The sequence below is a fragment of the Rhagoletis zephyria genome, unplaced genomic scaffold (genome assembly GCF_001687245.7).
Source record: "Rhagoletis zephyria isolate East Lansing unplaced genomic scaffold, Rhagoletis_zephyria_1.1 Rzeph_scaffold_01881, whole genome shotgun sequence".
In the NCBI taxonomy this organism is placed as follows: domain Eukaryota; kingdom Metazoa; phylum Arthropoda; class Insecta; order Diptera; family Tephritidae; genus Rhagoletis; species Rhagoletis zephyria.
This window is the reverse complement of record NW_016158965.1, coordinates 67105-89500: the sequence shown is the minus strand read 5'-3', so window position 1 is coordinate 89500 and position 22396 is coordinate 67105. Positions and strand designations below refer to the sequence as shown.

Sequence of the window (22396 nt, the reverse complement as noted above, 5' to 3'; positions counted from 1 at the left end):
GCACAGCTGCGGATTATCTCCTGTCTCGATTTCCTTCAAACTGCCTTTAAAATTTTGCATTACCGTTATTGGGATTGCATTTAGTTACGGCCTAGAAATACATATGTATATATGCAACATTTATTTGTTGTACGTTTTGCGTAAACAATTTGGAAACCTTATGATTTGTTGGTAGTTTCATTTGCTTTTTGTTTTTTAATTTACTTATTATGTTTTCAGGATCCTAATTTTTTAATACTTTTAATTCGCTTTGAAATCTGTTTATCTATTTTGCATTATCAAAATTTCTACGCGTTATTGTATCTATGCGCACTACCCAGCAGATTCAGGATTTTTATTTGGTATATTGTTTTGGACAATAATAAAAATTAAATATCTTCTATTTGTTAGCATTTACAGTGTCATTTTCGGGTCTCACCAATTAATTTTTTAATTTTGTTTAGTATTTTGTTTTGTGTTTATGTTATGTGTTTATTATTTTTAGTAATTATTATTTTTTTTATAATTCTAGAAAGAGAGCTATGTAAAGGGCACATTCGGTTAAGCTATAAATAGTNTCATTTTCGGGTCTCACCAATTAATTTTTTAATTTTGTTTAGTATTTTGTTTTGTATTTATGTTATGTGTTTATTATTTTTAGTAATTATTATTTTTTTTTATAATTCTAGAAAGAGAGCTATGTAAAGGGCACATTCGGTTAAGCTATAAATAGTTTTTTAATCATTCATTTACTTCACATTAAAGTACTCTTATGACAATATTTTTGTTATTCATATTACATGCACTTTTCATGATGAATATAAATTTTTTATAATTCTTTAGATATATGTATGTATTTTGCAATAAAATAAATTAAATTTTTTAGAAATCTCTAAAATAAAAAAATAAAAAATATTTTTAAATCAGCAGAACTGTGCGGTTAAGAAATTCTTGTTGACTAATATTATCAATTCCTTGTTATAAAATTTAATTTTTACTTTCTAAATATGCAACAAAAATCTCTAAAAATTTAGTTTACAGCTGTGAATTGCTGAAACCACCTGGAAAAGGAACTTAAACTTTTAAGAAAACTCAAAATGAAATAACAGGGCCTGTTAAAATTCTGCAAGCAGTAATTTTTTTTGTATATTTTTTTTTAAGTTTGATAAAATTGCAATTGATGGAAATAAGATGCTTCCATTCTTACAGTTATGATTTTTTTTTAATCTCGCTTAAATCTTGACATTGCTTTTACTTTTTCTGTTTTATACCAAATTGTACTAAACTGCGTACATGCACTAACATTTTTTTTAATACAAACATACATTTATGTTTATTTTACATATTTATGCATGTTCATAGATTCAATACATATGAATTTTCATGTAAAATTTCAACTGCCTCTCAATCTATTTCAAGTAATTAAGAAATTTCAAATATCTGTATGTATAATTATTTACTTATTTTTGGTACTTTTTTAAATAATTTTTTCTAGCTTCTCTTTTTACAATTTGCTCCTCGTTTTTGCATGCACCTGCATGCTGCGTACGCCTCTTCACATTACCTATTGCCCACGAGTACTACGCCTTTCGCATTATTTTTACAAACCCAAAATTCAATGCGCCTCGACGCAATTTAACTATTTTTGTATGTTTGCATGAGTGTTTGTGTGTATGTATAAGTGCGTATTATTCGAGTGTAATCAGTTGTTATTGTTGTATTCACTGCAGCACTATTCCTGCTTAGCTCCGCGCCCACACCCTGTTGTAATTACCGACTCTAGCTCAACTCGGCCCCACACTGACCACAGCCCTGCCGCCACAACTTGGCCGGGTGCTCCACTAATATCCGTAATTGCCGTACTATGCTGCGATATGCGTTGGGGCAGGCAGGACATAGGAGTATACGCCGGCGGCAGCTGCCGCTGCTGGTGTTGCTCCCGCAATCAGTGTTGTTGGTATGTGATGTGTGGCGGCTAATGTTGCGGCGGCTGCTGCACTTGCCGCATAATGCTGCTGTTGCTGATGGTGTTGCTGTTGGTGATGTTGTTGTTGTTGTTGTTGGTGATGGTGGTTATGATGCGTTGGTATAGTGGCTGCTGATGCTGTTTGCTGTTGCTGCTGGTAGTGCGCTCCGTAATGTTGATGCTGCTGTGTTTGCTGTTGTTGTTGTTGCTGTTGCTGCTGCTGCTGTTGCTGATGTGCTGCCACTGCGGCTGCCGTTGTTGTAACGGGTCAAGTCGGTGTTGTCATTAGAAATTGATGATGTTGCAAATCCCGCTCGGCCTTTTTATTGAGTAAATCATGCCTTGATTCCATACCCGCTCCTCTGGAAATTGAAATGAGAGATTTTAGCGAATTCCAGCAAAATAATGGATTTATCTTTAGTTTGATATAATTAAGTTTTGGCTTAGCAAATTTACATATGTACTTAGTATGCTGTTATTTTAAGATTACATTAACACTAATAAATAAAATGATAAAAAGTTATTTATTTCATACTCGGCATAAGACACATTTTATTGCTAAAGGACCTCGATGTAAAATAACACATTTTGTGGAAAAAGGGTAAAGACATGCATAAAATTATTTACAAATTATTATATTNAACTCCATGCCTTGTATGCAAAGCTCGTTTACTATGTCAGTAAATTGTGAAAAAAGAATTGCAAGTTATAGGCAAGAGCCATTCGAATATTCAAATTTGTTGTTATTAAACTGAAAGTTAGTTTCGAGATAACTAACAACACTTGACAAACAAACGTCGCAGCTGGTACGTAACGACCCGTCGATATGCCCATAAAACTATTGATCTTTTTGTTGTATTAATTTCTTGGGCATATCGGACATTATTTGAAACATGTCAACTACATATAATTAAATACATACTTACATACATATATGTATATTCCCCTATAGACGGGGGCCAGAAAAGTGAGTTGTCTTACATCTACTTAAAATATGTGACTACCATGGAATTTGACGTATACACATATGGATGCCTGTAACGATTTTATCGTGTAAAGAATTCCAAAGTGTAATACATAGCAATTTGATGATGGTGGCAATACAAGTCGAACATAGTGGCGAAGTCACGAGTAAACGTATACGAATGCTCTTATATTTTCACGATATGGCCATCACTTATTGGTGAAAATGAAGCTAAAAGCTTATACATAGAGTGCTTCGTTTAAACCATTTTACAGAAATGTAAAGTTCGGAAAGCAAGTCGTCAATACAATGCAAAAGAATGCACACTAAAAGGAAGGGCAGAGTGAAAGGCCGAAATGGACTTACTTTGTTATTAAGAATCTCCCACGAGCTTCAAAAATAACCTGTAGGAATATTCTGACTAAATATTTAACTAATTTTCAACCAATATACAGTTGAGGCTCACTATATAAGAAGTAGTCACAAATATATTCATATGAACATATACATATATGGGTCATTCCATACAATATTTACACCTCAATATTTTTTTTGGGGTGAAATATTTTTTTTACATTCTTTATCGAAAACAAGACGACACCTATTTTTTTATTTCGTCATGATATTCGAAAATCTCGAAAAAAAATCCCGAAATTTTGAACTCATGGAGAAGTATCTTTTTTAATTGCTTGCAGTTAATAAACTATTTGTCGGAGAAAATCAGTTAGGGTATCAAAATGTGCGTAATTACCTCGGCTTTCTACGAGAGTGTGAGATAGATTCAAAAATCGAATTTTTTTGTTCTTGATTACTTTTTTTTATTAACTTCATCATGTTTGATTTTTATTTTTTTCAACCTGAATAGTTGTCAAACTTTATGGAGTAAGCTGCAAAAATTTGAGAATGGAAACACCAAAACTGTGGAAGTTACGAGTTTTTTCATACCTTTGTACATAAAGTTTATACTATTGCCACAACAAGTACGAAAAGTTTGTGGTCCTTTTCTGATAATGTTACGATACGTTTCAACATGATACACAAAACAAAAGGAATCATTCCTTTAGTGCTCAGCAAATTAATAGCTTTGTTTCTTAACAGATCATTATCACTAATTTCTGCTGGAAACCGTTTCTTAACCTTTCGTTTTTTGGCTCTCCTGCTAATTTCTGCTAGTAAAACTCCAATTCACTATTTGACTTTGAAGGAAAGAAAATCAGCGGAAATTGATTATTAAAATCTTTTAATTTTCCCATGGAATAGCTTTACTCAGAACCATTCCATCCGACTCTGAAGAATATTGCATGATTGCTTACGGTGTTTGGAAATANTAACAGATCATTATCACTAATTTCTGCTGGAAACCGTTTCTTAACCTTTCTTTTTTTGGCTCTCCTGCTAATTTCTGCTAGTAAAACTCCAATTCACTATTTGACTTTGAAGGAAAGAAAATCAGCGGAAATTGATTATTAAATCTTTTAATTTTCCCATGGAATAGCTTTACTCAGAACCATTCCATCCGACTCTGAAGAATATTGCATGATTGCTTACGGTGTTTGGAAATTTAAGTAAATTCATATTATTATTCTTGCCGCACTCGCATGCTTTGTTGGGTGCGTTTTCTCCGTAATGAATTCAAGATTCGAAAGCTTTGATTCAATAGTTCGAATAAAGTGTTATATGAAGGCTAATAGTTCCTGCTGTAAAACCTTTCCAATATCAAACAGTATGTTATTAAGGTTGAATAGCTCAATATATGGTAACAACAGAAATGTAAATCATTCAGACACTATAGGTGATTTTGAAGAAATTGTGGAAATAGCTGATTTCGTCTTATTATAGGTTTTTATTAATTTTTAGCGCCGAGCTCTTAAAAGTGGATTGTGCCATTAATCAATTAATATGAGTTATAATAAATTTAATAATTGCGCCCTCTGAAGGTATTATATTCGTTTTTGGTTTTAATTTCATGAATTTTATTAAAAAAAAGGGCGATTTTTGGCGATTTTTGCCAATTTTTTTTTCAGAAATTGCGATTTTTTATAAACAATCTGGACACCCTGCTTCCAAAACTTATGAATACAATGTTTGGAAACTATTATACTGCGGTATTGAAACTGTTTGTATATGCAGAGTTGCGACACATTGAAACCATATACATTGCATATTTTAATTATTCAATATAGTNGATTTTGAAGAAATTGTGGAAATAGCTGATTTCGTCTTATTATAGGTTTTCATTAATTTTTAGCGCCGAGCTCTTAAAAGTGGATTGTGCCATTAATCATTAATATGAGTTATAATAAATTTAATAATTGCGCCCTCTGAAGGTATTATATTCGTTTTTGGTTTTAATTTCATGAATTTTATTAAAAAAAGGGCGATTTTTGGCGATTTTTGCCAATTTTTTTTTTCAAAAATTGCGATTTTTTATAAACACCCTGCTTCCAAAACTTATGAATACAATGTTTGGAAACTATTATACTGCGGTATTGAAACTGTTTGTATATGCAGAGTTACGACACATTGCAACCATATACATTGCATATTTTAATTATTCAATATAGTAATGAACAATTTTTTTGAATTTTCCATTTCCAAAAACTCCAATGCTAACCAATAACAAACGAAGCATCAACTTTGTTTCTGATGCGCTGATTGTTCTAGCGATGCATTCCGATAACTTTTCGGTTGCGTTTTGAAACAGTATACATTGTCAATATTTTGTAGTTCGACGTTATGGAACCCTATACTTTGTACGTATGCAAAGCAATTGTTGTTTTGGAAGTCAGCATATGTACATACAAACATATGTATGTATGTATACTAGGGGATCACTAAAGGAATCGTTTCGTTTTGTGTTGTGAGCACTATCCTGCAGAAAAAAATTATCAATTGATAAAAAATAACCTACTTAACTTTTTTGCGGGATTTCTATACAATATATAACTGGTAGTTAGCTACAAAAATCTAACTTGAAACAAGTGGAAAATTAATGCAGGAGTAAAGCTCGAGATTGTTTTCTCTATTTAAATATCTTGCATTTCGCAAATACTTTTTCGAATTGAGGACAAATAAAAGGAATATCGAAATTTCTTATTATCATTTTGAAGTTATGTCTGAAGGAGTTCGAATATGGGATCACCTACAGCAGAATATGTAAACACAAATATGAATTGTGATAAAATAAAAGAATAAAAAAAAATATTTTGTTTTTCCTATTGATATTTTATGCCCAAAAGTAGTTAGTTACAAGTTAGTTACATACATCAACTGCAGAGATAACAACCCCTGGATTATTTCGCGGCCATCGCCATAGAAATTTATTTATGTAGTTAGCTTTCGCCAAAGAAAATATACAGATAATAAGTGATTTATAGCCCCTTCCTAATCAACTTAAAGTTAGCTTATAGTTAGATACATTTGCTGCAGGGTAACTTTATGTTTCGTTTGTTTCCCTATTTGTCTGCATTAAATTGTTTGCGTTAGCTATCGCGAACTAGCGTAAAGTTACCGCTCGCAAAATGTTTCCGAATGATTTGAGTCGGTTGAGTTTCGTTACCTTCTATGAGCGAAACTAAACGATACCGATACGTTTGCTATTGTTTGTTTTCGTTCTCTGCTCATATTTAGTCTATTTAGTTCTTTCCAATATTTCATCATTTAAGGAGAATTATCCCAACAAGATACAGAGAAAATTATACCATTTTACAGTGGCTTATGAGAAAACGATAGTGAAAGTGGACTAATTGCCGATTATCTAGTTGATTTTCCTACAAGGGCAACTATGTAAAATATATGTATATGTGCTTGCATTGCAAATGCTTACGTACGAAAAATGTACGCCATTTAAACTATTAAACTTGTTTATTGCAAACCTCGTTATTGCCTGGCACCCAAGCGTTGCGACCCTCTGCGCCACAGCTTCACCTTGAGCAAATTGATTCTTACACTCAAGGGGCGCATTGACGGCTGCTACACCAATAACACTGTGCGCTACTGCCATTTTTATTTGCAATGCACGGAAATTCACTGTCTAGCGGTTTTTACATTTTGAGCTTTTTACTACATTCATGCATACATAAATACATATGTATGCACATACAAATATGTTCTATATGTAGGTATGTACTTGTACAGATACAAATCCGCATACAAATGTTTTAGCGTATTCTTATTTGCACCAGCAACATCACAATCATAATAATCAGGCACCCCTGCTACCAAAGAGTTAACGGGGCATGTGTTGGAGGTGGAGCCGCGTCGCAAAGTCAGTCAGAGAAGATGCTGGCGCTGTGCTAGCTTTGGGGGGGAGGGGGTGGGCGCACTAACATTTTGCATTTTTTATAAACTATTTGTGCAAATTGAAAAACGAATTTATACGGTATTCGCTCCTCTACGTTGGTATTATAAAAACGTATCAAACGTAAAAAAGTGGTAAAATGGTTGCACGGCAGCTAAATGCTCGGAAACGGATGCACATTGCCACAGTTATCGGTGTTGGCTATTAGTATGGCATTTGCATGCGTTAGTGTAAGAGTAAGTATGTACTAGATGGGGTCGCTTGCATTAAGTGCATGCATTCTGGCGTTAGTGCAGCGTTTTTTTATTTTGTTTGTGTTTATTTAAGTCCATAAAGAAATTGCTCGCTGTAATGGTTCGGGTTGGTGTTAGTGGTATACTGTAGCTGCTACGTGAGCGCCATTGCCACTTTTGCACAGTGCATATGAATGAGGCGGCAGCCGGAAGAAGATTCAGCTGAAAGGTGTGCAAGGCATTAGCATTCCCTTTACTTGCTTAATACACGACTATCGGTGCGTTTGCAGTTTCATACATTGCGAAAGTTAGGAGTATAATGCAATAGAAATATTTATTTAAATAAGCACCATATATACATACATAAATAAACTGCTAAGAATTTTATCTTATTTTCGCATTCTTGTTTTTTCTATTTTAACGTTTACCAGCTATAAACGTTGACCATCACCTCTACATATGTATATTCTTAGTAGATTGGAAGAAAACAACAGAAATCAGAAGTTCGCAATTCATATCTCACCTGATGTAATAAAATCAAGAAACTCGTATGAACATATTATTATTCGTTAATTTTCTTATTGAACCTAGTGCTAACCTAATGATTTCGGTGGAATTTTCTTAGAGCAATGGTAAAAAGCATTAATATTGTTCCCCACAGTGGTTGTTGGGAATGACTTTGCGCAAAACTCACGAAAATTCAGTAAATTTGAATACAAGTTGGCATTTTAGTATAAAAAATCTTGTTGATTTTTGGGAATTTCTTTGCAGGTAGTTTCTTCCAAACAAATACAACAAACAAAATATATCGAACATACTTTGTATTTCACTCATTTTAACCGGGACACAATTACAAATTTTGCTTTTACTATACGGCGTATAGTGTCTATTAGGAAAAAGAATATGTAAAATGTAAATATTTAAAAAGTTGTACATTTTTTACAACGAGATGGCATAATTTTATTCTTGCCAAAAACCAGGATATTTTGGGTCCCAACAAGTTATGTACCGGGACCGGGACATAGCTCTTAAATCCGTGAGAGTCCTGCCGAAAACGGGACGGTTGTCAACCGTGCAACAGAGCCATCCACTTAGAACAAAAAGGACTAAAAAGTCTATTCCGTTTATCGGGCAATTTTTACCGAATAACAATACAAGAAACTGTTGAATGGACAGCGGCGCATACAATACTACTTACATACATTTTGTGTAACAAACAGGCGGCTCTAAGATAAAAAAAGTAATTTGGAATCTGTAGCAAATTGCCACAGATCACTTAAAGTAATAGCACGGCGGTTTACTCTTCACCTGATCACCCCGGACCACCAGTAGCCAATTCAATATAACCTTTCATAGTAATAATACTGTTTCACGCTATAAATGCTAATTTAAGTAAGGACATGGACTTGCCTTTAGACTGTAAAATAATTATAAAATCATACATATCGTTATCTTAATATAGAAAGGCCCTATCTCACATCGTCTCTGAAATACATAAATGTAAAATGTAAAATACATATACACTCGACTGTGTTAAATAAAACGACATTTTTTTCTTTCGGTCCGATATGAAAAATTTTTTGTCGATCACAAAAAAATTGTTGTGGCAAAATTTTGGCCTCCTATCTTCATTTTTCAGTTAACGCTCGCAAAATAACGAATTTTTAATGAAAAAAACTTTTCCGCTATTTTTTTCATAAACCATTAAATATAACAAATAAAAACGAACTACCTTGTGGATAATGCAATTTTAGTATAATAAGTGTAGGTTCGAACGAACATACCGTTGATTTTTGGCCTTTTTTGTGTTGTTGAAGATTTCGTTAATTTTTCATGTCCTTGAACGGGTCATCGAACATACTTTGAAGGCGAATTTATACAAGGTGGTAGCAAGAATACAACAAACAACAACCACATGTATTTTGTATCAGGGTCAAAATGTCAAATCTCAATTCGCCTCAAAGTTTATATGTATTTTGTTTTTGCTATTCATGGGCATGCTGTCAAATCAGTAAAAGCATTTGTTTTGTACATGTAAGGCGAAGTAAAGAAGAATAAATCAGCAGATTGGACAACACCACCTTGTATAAATTCGCCTTGCTTGGTATGGATGAAAATGACTGGCACCTTCAACAAAAAAAACATGCAAAAAATCAAAGGTACGTCTAAGCTACTTCAAACTTATGGCGTTTTCTTTTCTACCGAAAAAGTTGCCATCCCACTGTCTTCTATGCACAAATACTAAGGAAAAGGCAATGTAAGAAAGCACACTTTTTTGTAGAACAGAAATCAGCTATATTTCCGGAACTGTAAGTCATTTTTCTTTATTGACCGCGAGTTCTCATCTGAGGCATGTTTGAATTCTTCCATTGGGCGGGGTTTTAACATGGCGGGACCCAAAGCCAGCGCAAGCGAGGTTTTACGCCTTCTCACTTTAGCTTGCTCCCAAACGGGTGTTTGGTCGCCACCCAGAGGATACGTGGATATAAATATCGGGCCGTTGCGAGCTACGATTTGAATCGTACGCAAAACACTCAGAAAAAAATCCTTGATGTTAGGAAAAAGTATATTATTCTAAAGAAATATTACCTTGAAACGGCTCAAAAGACATGGCTTCCTTAATATGAGTAAACGATTTGACTCAGTTCAAGGAAAGCACAATTCCTTAGTTTTCAGTACATACCATTTTCTTTTTTCTTAGGAAAAATCCGCGAAAGTAATAAATATGCCATTTTGCTGGCGGCGCTCAAACAGTCGTAATGGCCGACAGAGCAAAGCTCTGGAGTGCTAGTCGAGAGATGCAAGGTCCGAGTCCCAGAGCAGGCAATTTTTTTTAAATATTTTTTTATTATTTTTTTTTGCAATTTTTTAAATGATGTTAAAAAAATTACCTCATTTATTTTTTGTAGTATTTGAGTACTTAGGTTTTTGCATATGAAATTAATTTTACAATTGGGTCGGAATTTTGCAAATCAGCACGCAAAAAAATTTGTTCATATACTTGGGTGATTTGTGTATCAATCGACAGCTCTCAGAGTAAAAACTAGTCTCCCGAATGTTTTAGCAAAAGCAAACATTTTGCAATAGTTATTCGCAAAAAAAAAGTTTTAGATAAATTTTTTTCAAAATTTTTCGACGGTATAAATAAATTTAACAAAAAATACCGCAAATGAAAGATAATTGACTATATTTTAGTATACTTATATAACAGTTTTACGAAAAGATATTTTATAGTTTTTTGATATATCCTTTTAAAGGACAATTAGTTTTTAACAATGTTCTCCGCCTGGCAGAAATTAAAAATAAAAATTACGGTAGGCAAATTGAAACCTTGAAAACTGAGTTCTGAAGAGAAAAAATGTAGACTATAGCGATATAGGTGGAATCATAAAAAGATAACACTCAAACGCATAAAGATTTCAAATTTCACGATTTGGTTTTACCGTAAGTACATCGAAGGCTGAGTGGAAGGATCGACCTATCTCGGCAGCCAGTTCGAAAACGCCCTATCTCAGACAATTTTTCAAGAACGCCCTACTTCAGAATTTGATTCAAAAACGCCCTATTTCAAAATTTTATTGAAAAACCTCCTATCTCAGAATTCGGTTCAAAAACGCTCTATTTTAAACGAAAATACACTGACATACATACGTTTTTGAACCGGCAGTTGGAATAGAACGTTCTTCAACCTAATTCTGAGATAGGGTGTTCTTGAAAAGTGTTCTGAGATAGAGCGTTTTTGAAAAATTTTCTGAGATAGGGCGTTTTCGAACTGGCTGCCGAGATAAGTCGATCTTCCACTCAGCCATCGATATGAGCTCAAAAAAACTATGCAGATTCAAATATGTAGTCCTTAAGTCAAATTAAATGGAAAATGCTATCTATAGGTCGCTAAAAAGCGTTTTCACACACAAAGCACATTTTAAGAGTTGAAGAGAGGGAAAGGGGAGGAGTTGAATAACACAAACGGCAATAACGCAAATTTGTGTTATTTACCAATTGAATTTGAAATAACACAAATTTGATTTATTTCATTTATCGTTGAGCAATAAGACCAGCTTTTAAACTTAACAATCTTACTAATATTATAAATGTAAAAGTTTGTATGTTTGGATGTTTGGGAAATCAGCACGCGGAAACTACTAAAGGGATTTTCATGAAATTTTGTACCCAGATAGCTTATGGGCCACATTGGTTAATAGGCAATTTTTTTAAGAGTTGCCACCTGTTAAAAAAGTTTAATTATTTAACCCTCTTCTTACCAACATAAAAAAGTTGCAAATCCTACCAACATGTGTCTTCAAGACACATACTATATGAAAATTAAATGATAATGATTGAAACTTGAAAAGATTCGGGAGTAATGTTCTGTTTTGACACCATCCAAGTCGGATGCAAATTTTTCCAAACAACATATCCGGCTATTTCACAAATGCCAATCAAATTACAGAAGAATGTGAACGGCCACCTATTTTATGTGCTACTATGTGCAAGTTGGTCCAAATTATCTACTGCGCCCTTAGTTTGATTGTAATACAAATTTATTTCTGAGTTGTTTTTGTTTTGGGTAGCAAAAGTAGGTGCCGAATCCATCGAAGATAGGAAAAGAACTGCTCTTTTTAGTGCTGAGACATAAGACACCATAGTCATATTTTTGGTAAAACCAAATATATTTGTTCCTATTTGCTTTCCTGTTTAGTAACACAGCGTTTATTCTTCTTTAGAGTACCTGTGAGAGATTAATTTAGTCAGTTGATTTTTTAGAATTTTTTTGTTGAGGGTGCTCAGAATTCCATGTAACGTATCAACAAAATCTATTTTTATATGAAAGAAAAAGCGCAACACCCTCGACAAAATACAAAATTCTAAGAAATATGCGGTAGTTTTTAGAGACTTGAAACTTGCACTTATTATATTAATTTAATGGGATACGAAACTGCATACTCGAAAATTGTTTAAAAATTCTGAATAAAAGTTTGAAATTTTGATGAAATTTTTTTTAAATTTTATTTCTCTCGTTTCTGTTATAGATCGAACTATATTTTAAATGAATATTAATAAAGAGCAATAAACACCATTTTAAATTTTGCTATCTACTATTATTTTCAGCGCTTCTATACATAGGTACATACATACATATATATATACATATAGTTTTATTGTTTTGCTTTATCTGACCTATATTCATATAAATAAGCATTTTGGTTTATCGTTTTTTACGAAAATTTTAAACATAAGAGTATGTGCTTCTGAAACACATGTTGGTCTTTTGTGCATGGGCGTAGCCAGGTAGGGGTAGGGGGTGCTCGGGCCCGCTCCTCCCCCCCCACCTAACTTTCAAATTTTCCTTATATAAATATAAAATAGTACCCTGAAACGCCAGCTTAATAGGGTCGAGCCCCCCCCCCCCTAAATTTCATTCTGGCTACGCCGATGAGTTTGTGTTACATTTCTTGTTTTGACTTATAAAAAATACAGGAGAATAATTTTCTGTGCTTATTATATTACTGAACTATTCAGAAGATATGTAAAAAAAGTCATAAAGTCTGGTAGCAGTAAGTTGCAACATAACGTAGAAACATCAAGTTAAACAAGAAAATGTGTCTCACAGACACATGTTGGTAAGATTAGCGTTAATATGCGGGAACAACAGAACGGTTTTGCATGAAAATCTGCACACAGATAGCTTATGACCTAGATTGGAAAATAGGCTACTTTTTTAAGAGTTGCCACCTGTTAAAAAATTTTAATTAAATTAATACGCGGAAACGACTGAATGGATTTGCATAAAATTTAGCACACAGAATTTCCACTAGCTGTGTCCGCCACTGTAACTTATATTGAGTAAACTTAATGATGCACTATTTTTAGAATGAACCTGAATTAAGGCAAAAGTTCCCACATTGAGTAAATCTTTTGGTTATATTAAGGAAAAATAGTAACTCTCCAATAAGGAAACTGGTTTCATGTTTTAAGGAAATACTTTTTTCTGAGTGAAGAATCACTTCTGGCCACTCCCAGGTGAATGGCATTCAAAAGCTTTCCCCACTTACGTGGACTTCTACGCACGGAACCATAAGTCACATGACTTTAAAATTTGGTGTGAAGATTTGTTGTAAATGTATGTATACAATTGAATTGAATTGAATATTTACCAATATGCAATACTTTCGTTGACCTTTGTAGTAAGATCAAAAACGTTTCTGATTGATTTTAAAATTTTTTTCCCTCGGTGTAGTTACTTATAAAAAAATAGCAGTAGTAGTGTTTCATTCAAAATTCTTATTTTTACGAATGCTAACTGAGAAATGGATGAAATTTTGCCAAATTTTATTTTTTTTTTTGCATAGCTTTTGAAAGGTTACCTCCTAATACTTATTTAAAATAAATTGCCCTTTAAATTTTATGGCTACCTTAATTTTTTAAATAAAAAGATTTAAATTTTATAAATATCTTCAAGCATGCAATAGTTGTCCATGTATTGACATATTTATCATAAATAGGTAACTATAATAAACGCATACACTCAAAATGCAAGACATTCATATTTATGAATACATATGTAAGTATATACAACTTAATTATAAAAAATATCAAACATAATAAGTATATATATATGTAAATAAATAACTAAAGGGTGTGATTTAAATCGCATTCCGGCAAATAAATAGCCAAATTAATAAAATAAAATAAAATAAGTATTTGATTTCGTAGTAACATCCACGACTCTAATACGTACGTCTCTAAAGAGATGATTTTGGTGCTGAGTTGGATGAAGTTGGTGCTGTAGTGAGTTTACAACAACAGTAGGCGGTAGTGCGTTAGAACGATTGTGCACAATATTATTACTGTTATTGTTATTATTATTCATACTGATATTGTTATTATTTAGATTAGTGGTGCTGGTGGTGCTGGTATTGTTCGTGCTGTTGGTGCTAGTAAAAATGGTCGCCAGCGAAGATCCAATCGGTGCTGGATAGGCGACGGCTGCAGCAGTTGCACCATTGGCAGCTATAAAATGTTGCGGCAGCATGGCATGCTGTTGAACCAGAGTGGCCGATTGCAACATTGCTTGCTGCTGTTGTTGTGCCTGATTTGATGTTTGTTGTTGTTGCTGCAGCAACTGCTGCTGCTGTTGTTGGTGCTGTGGATAACCATTTAATATGATTAGCTGTGGTTGCGGCTGCAACTGTTGCTGATTACTAGTGATAAGCGTCATTGCTGTGGCTGCCGGTGTAATGGTGGCCATATTGCCGGCTGTGAGCATTTGTGTAGCATTCATTGCGTTGGCTGCCTTTTCCATGGCCAATGCGTCATTGTTTTGGTTGTTGGTAATGCTGTGATTGTTGTTATGCTTGGCAATGCCGCCGCAAGCAGAGGTGTCGTTGATCATTTTGGTTTTAGCAAATTCGATGCGAATCGAACCGCGGTCAGAGGAGAGCAAATACTTGCCCTGTAATTGTTGCATGGCTGTTGCAGCGCTAACGGTGTCTTTGAACTCAATAAATGCCACTGGGTGACTAGCATTGCTACCACTGCTGTTGTTGTTGCTACTAATTGTGTTGTTGTAATTAATATTGTTAGGTCCAGGATAGTTTGCTATTGCTGCTGCATTAGAATCGGTAGAAGTTGTGCTTGTATTGGTGACATTGGTGATGGTGGAAGTAGTAGTAGTAGAAGTAGTAGAAGTGAAATTGTGCGAACCTTTTGTGTGCATTCGGAGGCGACAAAAGCCAGGCATACTGTGTGTGTGTGCAATTTTTTAGTCAGTAAGTAACAAATCAAATTCATAATTATGTACGTAATACTTAAATGTATGTATTGATATAACTACAAATATATTTCTAAACAAAACAAATCACTGCAATACACTTTTATTGTAGTTGAAATAATGGTATGCATTGAGATAGTTAGTATGTATGTATTTATATGTATGAGTTCGTTCAAAGAAGAATGGTAGTTGTGTGAAAGTAATTAAAAGACCAAATGTTTGTTACAAGTGCCGTTTTAAAATTAAGTATGAAGTAAGTAAGTGTGTGTATTTGATGATAAGCTCGAGTTATACGAATGTTGCCAAGTACACGGAGCATGTTGGTAATTAAAATAAACTGAGCCACAATAGGGATACCTAAAAAGAAAACGCTGCAGAGAAATTCGCGGGCCTTTCCAACTTGAGCTGCTCATGAGCGAGCGAGATGTCGTAACCAACCGGGGTGGAGCTTTGGGCGACGACAGAAAAGAACGTCGTTTGGTGGCACCACTCTGATTTATTTGGCTGCAGGGCTCATGGAAATCAGCAGCTGACATTTGAAGGGATACATATTTGGTGTCGGATTTGTGATGGAAGAGAGACTTCGTTGCCAAATACTGTCCCTCACACTCCGGGCCACAAGTGTTTCGCCACAATCCGCATGAAAATAAGATTCTTCAATAACTCGGCTACATGCGTAATAGTCTTCCGACGCAAGAGAAGGATTATACGACCAAAGATCGCTTTTATTAGCAATAAAATAAGAACCACTTTTCTAAAACAAAAGTGCAATGCCATAATAAGATAAACCAGTTGAATAGTCTTTAGAAATTAGAAAATTTTAGTTGAGAAAAAGAAGTACACGCAAAGGATTTTACAAAAATGTATTGAAATATAACTATTTTTGAAAAGTGCCATTTTGGCACTTTGTGCCAAATTGAAAATTTAAGTGCCAAATATTGTAAAATAGGGGCAAAACTGGCACGGTTTGAACCAAGTTGGCAGCCCTGCACACAAACGTTCGTCTTTGGTCACAACATATTCGCCACACAGCTCTTACTTCGGCTCTGCGAGCAATGGGATCGGATGTTTCGTTTATTAAATGCAAATCGTGAAACGTGCACGAGTTTTGTAAGTGAATTCTCATATTGTTCAAACAATTTTGTAATTTTCGTAAAATATCAGAGCGAAGAATATTGAAATTACGTTCTTTGTTGCTTGCTAATCGTGAACTGTCATGAAAAAGCGCGAAACAAGCAAACGGGCGAATTCACACTCAAATACATTTACAAGGTGCCATGGTATGCGTACGCATACCGACAGATAACTTACACATCTGTTGTTGGAGCACTTCGGACCCATAGCGCCATTTGTTGTTCGGTGGAGTGAAAGCATTCGCCAAAGATGCGTCTTTTATAAAAATAACAATTATGGACACCAATACTCTCGATACAATCAATATTTTAAGTCTGTCACTAAAGAAATATCGTTCAATATCGAGATAATCGTGTATCGATATTTTCGAGCTCTTACACAAAGGTGTCGCTACAGCGTGAAGTGATTTCCTATTTAGTCTAATTTAATAAATGCGAAATTCGATTCTATCTTCGACGAACTTCGACCTCTATTTACATTGATCCGAATATATCAGAAAGGAATTAAAATCATTTCCTATTCGTAGTGTGTGTGAGCCTGTATAACACTTAAATAGCGTATAGTCCATGTATTCTTACAGTGTTGGACGTTTTGATTGATCCTAGAAAATATTGATTGATCTCGAATGAGATGAACTAATATTCTTATGTGCTATTCCTAAACGAAAAGTAAATTCTCGTAGAGAGGGGAGATTCATGGAAGATCGTTACTATACCGAATATTAAATCTGAGTCGAGATACGTGTGTGTATGTTATGGCTTTTGGTAGTGCATGTAAGTTAATCAATATTTAAATAAATTATTTACTTGTAATATTTTCATAATGTGTTAGAAGAAATGTTTATAAAAAGGAAAAATTATGTCATATGTTTGTAGTAATTGAAACTGAATGTGCGACTTCATTGACCATTGATTGTAAACTCTGTATACATATATTTCCTAATAAAATTTTGTGCGCAAGTGATAGACAAATTTATAATATGTATTACTTATGTTATGTATATATGTATATACGTTATAACTACAAATGATTCATCTAATGTACATATGTACATACATATACATACATATGTATCAACATTACACTCACCTGGAGAACACCTCTTTGAGTTCATGTTCGGACACGAATTGTCCCAAATTGGCGACAAATAATGTCGAGCAGGGAGCGTTTGCGGCTAATGGCGGATTTGATGGATGCGTTGGATTATTCGAGGAACCGACTGGACTTGCCAGAGCGGGGCTCGATAAGAAATGATGGTGTGCTGTGTGGCCGGTTGGTGGCGGTCCCGGGGGGCCAGTGGCAGCAGCAGCAGCGGACATATGCATGGCTGTTGGATGAAGAGTTGTTGCTTGTTGATGATGTTGTGTCATTGCGGTCATTTGGGTCTGGGTATGCGGGAGAGTAAAATGAATGCAAGAGAAAAAATTGCGATTACTTAAGAAAATCGGTGAGAATTATCAAGCACGCGCCGGTGGACAGTCGGTCATACTCACTTGATGCATAGGCTGTTCCATAACTTTGTCTGTATTTAGTCAGAGGTAAGAGCGTACCGGCACCTGCGGATGAAGGGCTGGGTGCACTAGTGTTGCATGCTGCAAGGCAGCAGCTCCGGGTAGTTCAGCGGCAGCTGCCGAGTAGGCTAACGGATGATGCCATAATTCCGGGCCGCCTGGAAAGAATGGTCCACCCAAATCTAAGTGTTGTGCAGAAAGAGAGAAATTGTTTTTTGTTAGAGAACAAATTCGCTTCGGTGCAAACGAATGGAAAGCAACTAAACGAAGAATATGCAAAATAGTGGAAGAAACCAAAAAGAGAATTGAGAGTTTTTATGTATATTCGCAGTGAAAATTAAGTATGTATTTAGATATTTTATATTTATACATTTTCCTTTAATTTAGCTTTCACTTAACCTTTTAGTATTATTATTTATTTAATAAGATTGCTGATAACTGATTGTGCATTCAAGATATAAATTTGTTTGAAAATAGAATACATGACAAGAGCGCATTTAGTCAAGTACATCTACCCCAATTTTGGAAGACTGTATTAGTTCCAGCTCAAGTAAATGCTTATCTTGCTTACTGCTCTAAGTATTCGATGAAAAAACACATACTATAAATTAAGTTGTTCAAAAGTCATACATAATAAGTTTTTGGAATATCGAATACTTTATTTATTGTAACCACCAATTTTTNGATATTTTATATTTATACATTTTCCTTTAATTTAGCTTTCACTTAACCTTTTAGTATTATTATTTATTTAATAGGATTGCTGATAACTGATTGTGCATTCAAGATATAAATTTGTTTGGAAATAGAATACATGACAAGAGCGCATTTAGTCAAATACATCTACCCCAATTTTGGAAGACTTTATTAGTTTCAGCTCAAGTAAATGCTTATCTTGCTTACTGCTCTAAGTATTCGATGAAAAAACATATACTATAAATTAAGTTGTTCAAAAGTCATACATAATAAGTTTTTGGAATATCGAATACTTTATTTATTGTAACCACCAATTTTTTCAATTAAAATTGATTTTGGGGCTCTAAGTATTAGTTTTCACTTCTAATTCAACTACTGCATTACATGGAGGTTTTTATTCAGTTTATAATATGCGATATTGATGTCGCACAATGGATGGAACAAGCTTTTACGCCGCACAGTATTCTATTTTGGAAAAGGGGCAAAAAATCAAACAAATCAAAACCGAGAAGTGATAGCCAAATAAATGCAACGAAGTTTTAAATCATTAGTAATAATAACATTTTGGTGCTTGCACTTTTGCTAAGTGTTTGGCTGGTGTTTTAACACAAATGGGGGAACCTACAGTTTTATGCCGCCTCCAAATGGCAAATGGATTTTATGAGAAGCTTTATTATGGCAGAAATACACTTGGAGGTTTGCCATTGCAAGCGTCGCCCCTCGGCTGTCGGGAAAAACTTTTTATAATTTTGATTTTGCCTCGACCAGTGATCGCACCCAGGTTCTACGGAATGGTAGTGCGCAGCTCTAACCACTCAGCCACTGCGGCCGTCTGTTGTAATGAAAAAACTCAAAACCGACCTTCAAAGTAAATTTTTTCTATTTTTGTAATTTTTATTTTTGTTCTAAAAACACTTTTTAATAGATTTCTTGACGTGAAAACAACAATCATATGCCTTTTACACTTTTGAAAAGCTCATTGCTTACTGGTTTCGAGTAAGAAGTATTAAAAAATATAGATCCTTCTATTTTTGAAGGTCATTTTACATATCGAAGTAATTCTTTTATCTAACGATGCTATTTTGTATGAGTTCTCCATTCAAATGCTTTAAAATGCCGTTACATTTATTTCGCGATCCCTTGTGATATTTGATTTCGTTCCTTTTTGCCAAAATATAACACAGTGCACCGCCTGCGAACGGCTGATGCGAAGACTATTCTCGACATCTCTAAAATTTTCCATTGTCTACCGAGGGGCCAATATCATTGGAAAAACCCTTTTCTTTCATTGCGAGTTGCACTGTTTAAATTCTAATCCGGGTTTGGTGAGCAACGTTNAGTATTAAAAAATATAGATCCTTCTATTTTTGAAGGTCATTTTACATATCGAAGTAATTCTTTTATCTAACGATGCTATTTTGTATAAGTTCTCCACTCAAATGCTTTAAAATGCCGTTACATTTATTTCGCGATACCTTGTGATATTTGATTTCGTCCCTTTTTGCCAAAATATAACACAGTGCACCGCCTGCGAACGGCTGATGCGAAGACTATTCTTGACATCTCTAAAATTTTCCATTGTCTACCGAGGGGCCAATATCATTGGAAAAACCTTTTCCTTTCATTGCGAGTTGCACTGTTTAAATTCTAATCCGGGTTTGGTGAGCAACGTTCTATAATAATTTCTCTTTCCAATTAGATCCGAATAGTCGAATTAAAGTAAGTAATTTTCTTCACTTTAATAAAGAGATGAAATTGAAAAATATTATATTTAATAAGCCCTGGGATTTTCAAATTATTTGGAGAACGGTTCAAAAGAAATTCTAGATCACTTCTATAGAAAACTTCGTTTAAGTACAGGGAAGGGCAGTCAAACCTGTTACTTTTGTAAATAATTTGGCCCAAATAAATCTTTAATTACTTTTTGAAAACTACAGTACTGGATGCAAAGATGTATGATAAAATCGGCAAACTAAAGAAAAGTGTTTTAACTTTTATCTTTTTTACTTGCAAATTTATGTAACTGTTTTCAATTGAAAAAATTATTGAAATTTTTTGGCAGTACTTAGGGAATATAATAGACTAGTTTCGTCGGGCCTAGACTGCGGTTTAAGCTTAAATCAGTCCACAATTGAGAAAACTTACATATGTGTGCTGTTTTTTTTAAATATCTTAATTGCGTTTGGAATAGTGTTAGCTCAATTTTGCTGGTCTTAAAGAAAATGTGCGCAACCGTCGCTACCATGTTAAGGCACATTCACATATATACACTGAGAAAAAAANCAGTACTGGATGCAAAGATGTATGATAAAATCGGCAAACTAAAGAAAAGTGTTTTAACTTTTATCTTTTTTACTTGCAAATTTATGTAACTGTTTTCAATTGAAAAAATTATGGAAATTTTTTGCAGTACTTAGGGAATATAATAGACTAGTTTCGTCGGGCCTAGACTGCGGTTTAAGCTTAAATCAGTCCACAATTGAGAAAACTTACATGTGTGTGCTGTTTTTTTTTAAATATCTTAATTGCGTTTGGAATAGTGTTAGCTCAATTTTGCTGGTCTTAAAGAAAATGTGCGCAATCGTCGCTAGCATGTTAAGGCACATTCACATATATACACTGAGAAAAAAAATGCAGACCCTATCGTGTTTGTTTCAAACAAAAAGGCATATGATTTGGCGCTCAGAAGTATTTTGTTTAGCTTTAACATTTCGCACATCAAGATCTAAAGTAAGTCAATTCAAAAATCAGATCCGAAAATATAACTGCCTGTGGATCGTATAGATTCAATACGGTTAATGCAAAAACAGCTACGACAGACGTTTTTTAGTTAGTGTTTATAATCATTAAGATACAAATATTAGCGTTAATTGGATGTAAGTTATACGAATTGATTTATGCAAAAAACGTCCTAATTTTTAATAGGTTACCGATATATTTGTTTGGGATTTTTTTTTTTTGAATTGGCGTTCTTTCTGCACCCCAAATATGCCTTTTTATAGTTCAGGGAAAATAAAATCATCAGATATTTGTATTGCATATAAAGGAATTCGAATACGGGACCTACTGAAACGCTATTCTGCACACTCAGCTACGGCCATATTACGTAAACCTTTTTTCAGATGTTAAGTTTGAACCAAATTCAATACAGTGATTCGAACTATATTGATTTCAAATGAGAATGAATTGGTTTGCAATTTCCTATTTGTGTTAAAAAATTTCAAATTTGCTAACATGGAAAAACCGAAAAAGACGAATTTTCACACAGAAGTTTACTTTCACCCCTACTTATAGTATTTAAAACAAGATTTTTACTCACACGAAATTTATTTTCTTATAATTTATCTTTACAATTTAAAATAAAATCATATCGTCACTAGAAAGGCGCTTAAGAAAAACTTCGGCGAAGAAAGACGCGTAATCATAGATTTACACTTGGCCAAGGACTATCACTTCAGCATCATTCCCCAAATCTTTTTTAGGAATTTATGTACAAACTGTTACACCCGCTAAAATATTTGACTGCGGAAATAAGTTTACGCGTCCTTCTTCGCCGTCACATATTTTAAAGCGCCTTTCTTCGCTGAAGTTTTTTTATGCGGCGTTTTTCGCGGTCAACTTCGTGTCTAGTAATGATATGTTGTATTCTTTTCTACCTGCAACCAATTTAGGGTTAGTTGATAGTGTGCATATACAGGTTGTCCCAAATGTCTTTTGAAATTTTTTTCACCTATTGTGCGAGCGGAACAGCTACTCCTAGCCACGTCTTTAGTCGCTATGGAACGTTTCTCAGGAATGGTAAGTGTCTTAAATGATTATGAAAGTTCTATAAAGCGCATTAT

At 34.1% G+C, this 22396-nt stretch overlaps 1 pseudogene; it reads right to left on the bottom strand.

The window, feature by feature from the left end:
• Window positions 1–649: 649 nt before the first annotated feature.
• LOC108365464 (putative uncharacterized protein DDB_G0277255) overlaps window positions 650–22396 on the bottom strand; it is an 88845-nt pseudogene continuing 67098 nt past the window's right edge.